The sequence below is a fragment of the Carcharhinus amblyrhynchos genome, chromosome 16, assembly GCF_965287045.1.
Source record: "Carcharhinus amblyrhynchos chromosome 16, sCarAmb.v2.hapA, whole genome shotgun sequence".
Taxonomy (NCBI): Eukaryota; Metazoa; Chordata; class Chondrichthyes; order Carcharhiniformes; family Carcharhinidae; genus Carcharhinus; species Carcharhinus amblyrhynchos.
Genome location: NC_137339.1, coordinates 67,030,567 through 67,042,624, shown reverse-complemented (window position 1 = coordinate 67,042,624; position 12,058 = coordinate 67,030,567).

Genomic DNA, 12,058 nt, shown 5'->3' with positions numbered 1-12,058 from the left:
GAGTGCAGGGGAGATTTACCAGGATGCTGCCTGGTTTGGAGGGTAGGTCTTGTGAGGAAAGGCCAAGGGAGCTGGAGCTTTTCTCTTTAGAGAGGGGGGGATGAGGGGCGACTTAATAGAGGTTTATAAGATAATGAGGGGGATTGATAGAGTGGATGTGCAGAGACTATTTCCTCGGGTGGATGTAAGTGATACTAGGGGGCATAACTATAAGGTTCATGGTGGGAGATATAGGAGGGAATCCGAGGTAGATTCTTCACTCAGAGAGTGGTTAGGCTGTGGAATAGACTGCCTGCTGTGATAGTGGAGTCGGACACTTCAGGGACTTTCAAGTGTTTATTGGATAGGCACATGGAGCACTCCAGAATGATAGGGAGTGGGATAGCTTGGGTTTGGACATAGCTCAGCACAACATTGAGGGCCGAAGGGCCTGTACTGTGCTGTACTGTTCTATACTCTTACCACAATTTATTAAGGCTCCAAGTTTGTAACCAGTGAGTGAACCCAAGGCTCTCGCCACTGTCCTCAAAGTAAGTCTCACTGAGAGACTGACTGATGGCATGGTTCTTTACTGAGATCACCATGGTACAGCTTCAGGATTAGGCTGTCCAGTCAGTGGGACACCTTAAAGGATTCCCAGCTCAGAATCATAGTAAAAAATCAAACATCACTTCTAAAATCTTTTCAATATTTTAAACATTGCTACAGATATTTGGGATAAAGGTAGCAGCTAAAATATTCAGAAAAATTAGTTTGTCATAGAATCCCTATAGTGCAGAATGAGGCCATTCAGCCCATTGAGTCTGCACCAACCACAATCCCACCCAGACCCTATCCCCTTAACCCGACATATTTTCTCCACGAATCCCCTCGCATGAGGGTCAATTTAGCATGGCCAATCAACCTAACACGCACATCTTTGGACTGTGGGCAGAAACCGGAGCACCTGGAAGAAAACTCCTGTGTGGTGTTTGCACATTCTCCTCGTGTCTGCATGGGTTTCCTCCGGGTATTCCGGTTTCCTCCCACAGTCCAAAGATGTGCGGGTTAGGTTGATTGGCCATGTTAAGAAATTGCCCCTTAGTGTCCAGGGATGCGTAGGTTAGAGGGTATAATATGTAGGGATATGGGGGTAGGACCTGGGTGGGATTGTATTCAGTGCAGACTCGATGGGCCGAAGGGCCTCTTTCTGCACTGTAGAGTTCTATGATTCTATGAAACCCTCGCAGACACAGAGAGAACGTGCAACAGACAATGCCTCGAAGTTGGAATTAAACCCAGGTCCCTGCTACCCTTAGGCAGCAGTCAAAAAAGCAGCCTGAGAAGATTACATTTCCCCGGACCGATTACTAGCATGAACTTGCAAAGAGTCATCAACTTAAAGTTATTCAGTATACCTTGAATTAACTTATTTTACTATCCAAGAGTCTGCCTGGTCTGATAGTTAAGCTTTGATTAAATTATTTATCAATGTGCTATTGTACTGAGCCAAAGGTGCACCAAATGTATACATGAGTCTTTGAAGATTGCAGAATGACGTGATCAAGGTGTTTAAAAGTGTCCTTGGCTTTATTAATAAAAGCTTCCTGCGTGGGAACAAGTTTGCTGCTGATGGATACAGGTTTGTTCAGAGCTCCTGGAATTCATTTCAAAGTGTTCTGGAGAGTTGCCCCTTCCTGAAGGCTCAATGGGCATGATGTGGATATGTCGGCGTTGGACTGGGGTAAACACAGTAAAAAGTCTGACATCACCAGGTTTCAGTCCAACCGATTTATTTGGTAGTTATCAAATAAATCGGTTGGACTGAAACCTGGTGTTGTCAGACTTTTTACTCAATAGACATTGCCATTTTTATAAATTGTCCTGCACCCAGACCCTTGAAGGAAACTCAGAGACCAGTGCCTGGATTTTCAGGATGGCAAGCACTCGACGTCTGACGCCTGGAGAGTCAGCACGGAATGCAATCCCAACCCACTGCCATTTCACGCTGAACATAAGAGCATAAGAAATAGGAGCAGGAGTTGGCCATCTAGCCCTTCGAGCCTGCCCCGCCATTCAATAAGATCATGGCTGATCTGACGTGGATCAGTTCCACTTTCCCGCTTCCTCCCTATAACCCTTAATTCCCCTGTCTATCAGAAACCTATCTACCCGTGACTTAAATATATTTAGTGAGGTAGCCTCCACACTTCAACAGGCAGAGAATTCCAGAGATTCACCACCCTTTGAGTGAAGAAGGTCCTCCTCAACTCTGATCTAAACTGCCCCCCATCCCCAGTTACCTTGAGGCTGTGCCCTCTAGTCCTGCTGTCCTTTCTGAGTGGGAAGAATCTCTCTACCTCTATCCTATCCATCCCCTTCATTATCTTATACGTCTCTATAAGATCCCCCCCTCATCCTTCTAAACTCCAAGGAGTACAGACCCAGTCTATTTAGTCTCTCTTCATAGTCCAACCCCCTCATCTCCGGTGTCAGCCTCGTGAACCTCCTCTGCACTCCCTCCAATATATCCTTCCACAAGTGCGGCGACCAAAACTGCACACAGTACTCCAGCTGCGGCCTCACCAGTGCCCTGTCCAGTTGCAGCAAGACCTCCCTGCTTTTATATTCTATCCCCCTCGCTATAAAGGCCCATTCGCCTTCTTGATCACCTGCTGCGCCTGCAGACTGGGTTTTTGCAACTCGTGCCCAAGGACCCCCAGGTCCCTCTGCACTGTAGCATGCCGCAACTTTTCGCCTTTTAAATAATAATCCCTCCTACTATTATTTCTACCAAATGAGTAACGGCACTGATGCTCACTGAAATGAGCACTGATTGGCAGCAGGCCTGCGCTTGGGTGGAAATCCCGCCTTGGAGAGCGATATCGGCCATTCTGAATGCCCATTCAGCGCAGTGGCTGGAATAGGTACTGTGACACAGTAGTAAAGAAGGACGAAGGGAGGGGAGGGGGAAGCAATCCTGTTGTCTTGAGGATAGGCTGGTGGAGGTGGGGGGGGCAGGGTGTAGGGGCAGAGGGCTAGAGTTCTTTTGTCCCTGAGGATAGGCTGGTGAAGGGGTGGGAGGGGTTGTAGGGGCAGAGGGCTAGAGTTCTTTTGTCCCTGAGGGTAGGGCAGCCCCTCGTCTGAAGGGACCTATCGATTGAGGGCACCTCTTCCCTAGATCGGGCGTGACAACATTTTGTGTTTCCCACCCATCGGCCTAAACACTGAGGCTACGCAAGAAAAGACCCTTAGGGATCATAACTGGGGCATCGGACGGCTTCCCATCTGAAGGCCTGTCTCCTCCCCCTACCCCTCTGTAATATTAGGTCGGGGTGAATGGGATCCTGGAGGCTATCCTGTCCATGCTACTTTACCCCCCTCCTCCCCCTTGCCTCAGAACCCACCCAGGAGAGGTGTAAAACTCTGGCCTAGGAAACAAGACATTGGTTTACTATCCCTTCTATTTCGATTACGCATACAGAGAGATTGGGATTATTGGATACTTACGAGAGCTTTCATCAAAAACACTTGACAACACTATGTTCCAACGTGGCTAGTCTGATCGAAGCTTGGCCATTCGAAGAACCCCAAACGCCTACGTGTTGAACCTGTTTTGTTTTTAGTCAGGCCTTGCTAACTGGGTGCTCATGTGTCAACATATTCTGGTTATTATTTTTAAAACAGATCATGTTTAACATTCATCTATAGTTCTGCAATTCTCTCATTCCTCTATTCGTTCGTGGGGCATGGGCATCGCTGGCTGTCTGGCACTTATTGGCCATCCCTAGCTGAGAGCCGACCTGTGGCCCTGGAGTCACATGTGGGCCAGGCCAGGTAAGGATGGCAGATTTCCTTCCCTAAATGACATTAGTGAGCAAACCAGATAGGTTTTTCCAACAATCTACACGGTGATTAGTAGATTCTTAACTCCAGATTTTTTTATATTGTATTCAAAATTCACATTCTGCCATGGCAGGATTCGAACCTGAGTCCACAGGACATTAAAAGAGTTTCTGGATTAATAGTCTAGCAATAATACCACTAGGTCAACACGTCCCCCATTTGCTTGTGCCTAGGTATCTCAAATCTTTCTGAAACTCTCACAACAGTTCATCTCCTAGCCCTCTGGCTTGGTGCCCAGAACATACACTGTCTATCATTTCTGATCATGAGTTTAACAGATTCTAGTCTTTTTTTCACTGTTTCATGTGGGCAAGATTTGTTGCCCATTCCCTAATTGCCCTTGAACTAAGTTGCTAGCCAGGGCACTGCTGAGGATAACAAAGATCGAACCATGTTGCTGTTGAGCTGGTGCCACATGGAGGCCAGACTGGGCAAAGATGGCACATTTCCTTCTTGAAAGGGAAAACAATGGCCCAGTGGTGTTATCGCTAGACTAATAATCCAGAAACTCAGCTAACATTCTGGGAACACAGTTTCGAATCCCACCATGACAGATGGTGGAATTTGAATTCAATTAAAGAATTAAGAGTCTACTGATGACCATGAAACCATCGTCAATTGTCAGATATATCGCTTTGGATAGTGTCGAGGGGAATGGCCTCTCTAGGGAAAGCAGCAGTAGCCAAACTCATTGTAGCACAGTTGGTTCTGCTGCAGAGGGGAGAGGTAAAAAGTGTGCCAGTGCAATAGTTATAGGGGATCCAACTGTAAGGGGAATAGACAGGAGTTTCTGTGGCCGCAAATGATGGTATGTTGCCTCCTTAGTGTTTGGGTCAAGGATGCCTTGGAGGGGCTGCAGGACATTCTGAAGAGGGAGGGCAAATAGCCAGGGGTCGTGGTACACGTTGGTACAAGTGACAAAGGTTAAAAAAAGGGATGAGGTCCTAAAAGCAGAATACGGGGAGCTAGGGAGGAAGTTAAGAAATCGGACCTCAAAGGTAGCGATCGTAGGATTACTACTGGTGCCACTTGCTAGTCTGAGTAGAAATGAGAGGATATATCGGATAAAAATGTGGCTAAGGGGATGGTGTCCGAGGAGGGTTTCAGATTCCTGGGGCATGGAGACTAGTTCTGGGGAGGTAGGACCTGTACAAATTGGACGGGTTACTCTGGGCAGGACTGGGACTGATGTTCTAGGGAGAGTGTTTGCTACAGCGGTTGAGGAGGGTTTAAACTAATATACCAGGGGGTTGGGAACCTATGTAAGGAGTCTGAGAAGGAGGGAACAAGGACAAAATGTGGGGAGGAGATTCCAACAATATCAAAAATCACAAAAAAAGTTAAAAGGAAGGAGAACTCAGGAGATGTTATTAATGGAAGTGTTAGAATTCAAAAAGAAGGTACAAAAATTAGCATAAGGGTATTAGCATAAACCCTGTCCTGACACCAACCCTTTAGCCACATTTTTATCCAATATATCCTCTCATTTCTACTCAGACTAGCAAGTGGCACCAGTAGTAATCCTAAGATCGCTACCTTTGAGGTCCGATTTCTTAACTTCCTTCCTAGCTCCCTGTATTCTGTTTTTAGGACCTCATCCCTTTTTTTAACCTATGTCGCTTGTACCAACGTGTACTACGACCACCGGCTGTTTGCCCTCCCTCTTCAGAACGTCCTGCAGCCTCTCCAAGACATTCTTGACCCAAACACTAGGGAGGCAACGTACCATCCTGGAGTCTGATCTGGATGCCCGTAGCATTCGAAACGAGGGAAATGAGTTGACGGCACAAGTCATTGCAAATGAGTATGACTTGGTGGCCATTAAAGGGACATGGTTGTAGGGTGGTCATGACTGGGAGTTGAATATACAGGAGTATCAGACTGTTCGCAGGGACCGACAGGAAGGTAAGGGAGGTGATGTGGCTCTGATATTTAAGGATGATATCAGGACGGTAGCAAGAGATGATAATAGGTTCTATGGAAAAAAAGGTTGAATCCATTTGGGTGGAAATTAGAAATAGTAAGGAGAAAAAGTCACTGATAGGCATAGTCTATAGGCCACCAAATAATGACAACACGGTGGGGTGAGAAATAAACAAAGGAATAACTAACGGGACAGCAATTACCATGGAGAATTTTAATCCCCAGATCAGTCAAGGCAGCCTTGAAGAGGACTTCATAGAATATATCCACGATAGCTTCCTTGAACAGTATGTAATGGAACTAAAAAGGGAGCAAACTACCCTAGATCTGGTCCTGTGAAATGAGACTGGAATAATTAACGATCTTGCAGTTAGGAATCCTCTTGGAATAAGCGAACACAGTATGGTTGAATTTAAAATACAGTGCCTAGCAAAAGTATATACCAGTAATAAGGAAGGACTGTAGAAAAAGAGATAATCAGCCATGGATATCTAAGGAAATAAAGGAGGGTATCAAATTGAAAGAAAATGCATACAAAGTGGTAAAGATTAGTGGGAACCTAGAGGATTGGGAAATCTTTAAAGGTCAGCAGAAAGCCACAAAAAAAGCTATAAAGAAAGGGAAGATGGATTATGAGAGTAAACTAGCTCAGAATATAAAAAACAGAAAATTTCTACAAATGTATAAAATAAAAGAGATGGCGAAAGTAAACATTGGTCCTTTAGAGAATGAGAAGGGGAATGTAATAACTGGAAATGAGAAAATGGTTGAGGCATTGAACAGGTATTTTGTGTCGGTCTTCACAGTGGAAGAGACAAATAATATGCCAAAAGTTGATGATAGGAAGGCTTTGGCAGGTGAGAACCTAGAAACTACCATTATCACAAAAGAGTTAGTGTTGGATAAGTTAATGGGGGGGGCTAAAGGTAGACAAGTCTCCTGGCCCTGATGGAATGCATCCCAGGATACTAAAAGAGATACTAAAAGAGAAAAAGCAAATGCACTAGTGGTAATTTACCAAAATTTGCTGAACTCTGGGATGGTTCCCACAGATTCGAAAACAGCAAATGTGACTCCTTAATAAAGGAGGTAGACAAAAGGCAGGTAACTATAGACCAGTTTGCTTAACTTTTGTAGTAGGGAAAATGCTTGAATCTATCATCAAGGAAGAAAAGCGAGACATCTGGATATAAATTGTCCCTTTGGTAAGATGCATCATGGGTTCATGAAGGACAGGTCATATTTGATGAACTTGGTGGAATTCTTTGAAAACATTACATGTGCAGTAGACAATGGGGAACCTGTGGATGTGGTGTACCTGGATTTCCAGAAGGCATTTGACAAGGTGCCGCACCAAACCCTGCTACATAAGATAAAAGTGCACAATGTTACAGGTAATGTATTAGCATGGATACAGGATTGGTTAACTAACAGGAAGCAAAGAGTGGGGGTATATAGGTGTTTTTCTGGTTGGTGGTCAGTGACTAGTGATATACCTCAGGGATCGGTTTTGGGACCACAATTGTTTACGATTTACATAGATGATTTGGAGTTGGGGACCAAGTGTAGTGTGTCAAAATTCACAGATGACACTACAATGGGTGGAAAAGCAAAGTGTGCAGAGGACGCTGGAAGTCTGCAAAGGGATGTAGATAATTTAAGTGAGTGAGCGAGGGTCTGGCCGATGGAGTACAATGTCGGTAAATGTGTGGTCATCCATTTTGGTAGGAATAACAGCAAAATGGACTATTATTTAAATGGTAAAAAATTGCAGCATGCTGCAGTGCAGAGGGACCTGGGTGTCTGAGTGCAGGAATCTCAAGGAGTTGGTTTGCAGATGCAGCAGGTAATTAAGAAGGCAAATGGAATTTTACCCTTCATTGCTAGGGGGATAGAATTTAAAAGCAGCGAGGTTATGTTGCAGCAGTATAAGGTGCTGGTGAGGCCACACCTGCAGTACTGTGTACAATTTTGGTCTCCTTACTTGAGAAAGGATATACAAGCACTGAAAGGGGTGCAGAGGAGATTCACTAGGTTGATTCCAGAGTTGAGAGGGTTGGCTTATGAGGAGAGACTGAGTAGGGGCTACACTCATTGGAATTCAGAAGAATGAGGGGAGATCTTATAGAAACATATAAGATTATGAAGGGAATAGATAAGATAGAAGCAGGGAAGTTGTTCCCACTGGTGGGTGAAACTAGAAATAGGGGGCATAGCCTCAAAATAAGGGGAAGCAGATTTAGGACTGAGTTGAGGAGGAACTTCTTCATACAAAGGGTTGTGAATCTGTGGAATTCACTGCCCAGTGAAGCAGTTGAGGCTACCTCATTGAATGTTTTTAAGGCAAGGATAGATAACTTTTTGAACAGTAAAGGAATTAAGGATTATGGTGAGCAGGCAGATAAGTGGAGCTGAGTCCACAAGAAGATCAGCCATGATCTTATTGAATGATGGAGCTGGCTCGAGATGGCCTATTCCTGCTCCTGGTTCTTATTATTCACTGTTGTCCTTTAGGGAAGGAAATCTGCCGTCCTTACCTGGCCTGGCCTACATGTGACTCCAGAGCCACAGCAATGTGGTTGACTCCTAACTGCTCTTGAGCAACTAGGGATGGACAATAAATGCTGGCCAGCCAGCAATGTCCCTGAATATGAGTGAATTAAAAAAAATTTAAAAATCGCTGTGAGACAGATGGATTTTTCAAGGTACTCATGGTAGTTTCATGATCAACACTCTTTAAGCATGTCACTCAATAATTTAAATTCCACCAGCTGCTGTGGTGGGATTTGAACTCATGACCCAGATCATTAGCCTGGGATGATCTCTGGATTACAAGTCCAGTGACATTACCACAATGCCATCATTGCACCTCATCCTCAATATGATATTGTAATGTCTGTGAGTCTGTTGTGGGAGTGGGGGGGAGGTGAATAAAATGAGCAAATTATTCCTCAGCTGAGTACACAGTGACACCATCTGGGCTCCTTATATTTTTAAATTCTACACTTTAATTCTGCGATATTAGAATTGACATCTATCTGAGTGTCTGGAATACTCAATAAATGGGAGGATATTGAGAGGGGTTGAGGAAGTGAGAGCCTTGGAGTGCAGGTCCACAGGTCCCAGAAAGTGGCAGGACAGGTGGACAAGGTGCTAAACAAAGAATGCGGAACGCTTCCCTTCATGAGGAATTGAATGCAAAAGCAAGGATGTAATGAAGGGACAGTATGGACTCTGGTTAGAGGAATTGGATACAAAAGCAGGGATGTAATGATGGAACTGTATGAAATGCTAGTTAGGCTGGAATTTTGAGTCCAATTCTGGTCACCACATCACGTGAAGGACATCATTGTTCTGGAGACAGCGCAGAGGAGATTTACAAGAATGTTGCCAGGTCTTGAAAATTGCAGGTGTGAGGAGAGATTGGATAGGGTGTTTACTATAGAACAGAGGTGATCTAATTGAGGTGTACACAGTTATGAGGGGCCTCATTGGGGTAGAGTGTAGATTTGCTTGGCCATGCTAAATTCTCCCTCAGTGTACCCAAACAGGTGCCGAAGAGTGGCGACGAGGGGATTTTCACAGTAACTTCATTGCAGTGTTAATGTAAGCCTACTTGTGACACTAATAAATAAACTTTAAACTAGAGAAAAAAACAGCATAAACCCAGTTCTGAAAGATCCAGTGAATGGAAGTCTCACAGCTTCAACACGCAGCATCCTACTACCTGCAGCTTGAGAACATCCGGATAAACAGTGTGATGATCTGGCAGATCTTCTATGACTTTACATAAGAACATACAAACAAGAAGCAAGAATAGGACATTCAGCCCTTAGAACCTGCTCTGCCATTCAGTCAAACCTGCATCTTGCTGACCCCAATATCCTTTCACCCCCTTACTTACCAACAGTCTATCCACCTCCAGCTTAAATATATTCAAAAACTCTGCCCCCACTGCCTTTTGAAGGAGAGAGTTTCAGAGACTCGTCACCCTCTATAGTTTTAAATGGGCAACCCCTTATTTTTAAACAGAGAAACCTCATTCCAAGTTCACCCACAAGAGGAAACATCTTCTCCAACCTGTCAAGACCCCTCAGGATCTTGTCCATTTCAATTAAATCATCTCTTCCTCTTCTGAACTCCAGCGGATACAAGTTTGCCTGTCCAATATTCTCTCATTAGACAACCCGTCCATTCCAGGAATTAGTCTGGTAAACCTTCTCTGAAAATTAAAAGTTGCATCTAATGCACGTACATCCTTCCTCAAATAACGAGACCGTTGCTGTACACAATACTCCAGATCTGGTCTCACTGTTCACTCATCTCCATCCAACAGCAACAAGAGAAATGTAAAAACAGAATATCTCTCTTCACCCAGCTTTCTCAGCTCTCACAAAAGTATTCAACACTGAGGATAGGGCAAGACTGTACAAGATTTTAAGGAAGATACACTGACAAATAAAGCTCCTCACTCTCTCTGTGTTACTGGATTCAGTTCATCCCCGTGTTCCCCCTTGCTCTCTCTCTGTAATGTATCACTGTTGTAGAGGTTTTGGAAAGGATGCAGAAGAGGTTGACCAGTATGCTGCCTGGATTAGAGGATATGAGATGTAAGGGGAAATTGGACAAACTAGGGTTGTTTTCTCTGGAGTAGCAGAGGCTGGGAAGAGACCTGATAGACATTTATTAGATTACAAGAGGCATAGATAGGGTTGACAGTCAGAAACTTTGTCCCAGAGTTGAAATTACGGGGCATTAACTTAAGTTCAAAGGACATGCGAGGGGCATGTTTTTTTTACACAGTGGTAGGTGTCTCACATGTGTGCCAGGGGTAGTGGTGCCGACAGATACAATAGGGGCATTAAAGGGGCTTTTAGATAAGAACATGAATATGCAAGAAAAAGAAGGATATGGACCAAAGGCAAACAAAGGAGCAATTTGACACCATGTTCAACACAACATTGTGGGCCGAAGGGCCTGTTCCTGTGCTGTACTACATGTTCTACGTGCGTGTGTGTGTGTGTCCTGGGAGCCCGTTAAAACTCTACCAGGCTCTTAGACTGTAAGCACTGTTGGTCAGGGTAATGACGGTCATGGTTCAAGAAGGGGAGCTAATATTACTGCCTGTCTGAGAATTAACCAACCTACAGAACCTTTCAGGACTTCATTATGGTGTACCTCCGAGGGCAAAATGCAATGGTGCAAAACCAGCCAGACTGTTCACCACTCTGGTCACTCTATCAATCTTCCAGCACCTCAGCCCATGGAGAAAGAGAGAGTGAAAGAGAGGCGAGGGGGAACAGAAAGGGCGAGAGAATGGGAGAGAGACACAGAAAGAGACAGGGAGAAAATAACATTGAGAGAGAGAGAAATGGAAATGGAGACAGAAAAAGAATGATAGGGAGACAGACAGAAAGGAAGACAGAGTGTGTGTGGACAAAGAGAAATAGAGAGAATAAAGCACAGACTCAGAAGAGTTGTGGGGAGACAAAATGAGAGAATGAGCCAGAGAGAGACCGGACGATGTGCAAGAGATTTAACTTTTTAATAATCTAAAAGATCTTCAGTTAAGCAAACCTGATTTTTGGCTGAAGTCATTTCTAAAGATGCTGGGATTTCCTATGGCCAAACTGGTCTGAAACCTAAGAAAGGACACGTGGTGTTAGATGTGACTTCTTGTCCCAGCAGAAAAAGATGCTTACAAACCTTTGGAACCAGTGTTTCCTTATATGAGCATTGGAATGTAAGCTATATGCAGTAGCCCTGAAACCATGGTGGGGTCTGGAGGTAAACAGTCCAATGCCAGCATCTCCACATCGGGGTCTGGAGGGCCCGAGCCTCTGTGCTAGCTCTATTTGATTGCCCTAATGGAACGATGCAAGCAATTGGTCAGCCAATGAACTTTTAGGGTATGAGAATGTTAACACAAAGGGCTTATTTTCAGTGGAAAACCTGGGGCCCAAGCTCACAGAAGACAATATCTGAAAGAGAAAATCCATGCAGCAAAATCCAGGCCAGGTTTCATATGCAAGTGGAAATCAACTCAAGTTAAGTAATGGATAGTGAGTATTTCGTTTCTGCGTTGCAAGTATTAACTATTGACGAAATAACTACAAAATAAAGGAATTTGTGTTTAAGTATTTAAAATCAACTTAAATGCATTTATTCGCTATTAGAGACTAAAACACACAGACTTATACAACATTAATGGCTCCCCAACAGGAACCTGATCAGTAGTAACTGTAAAAGT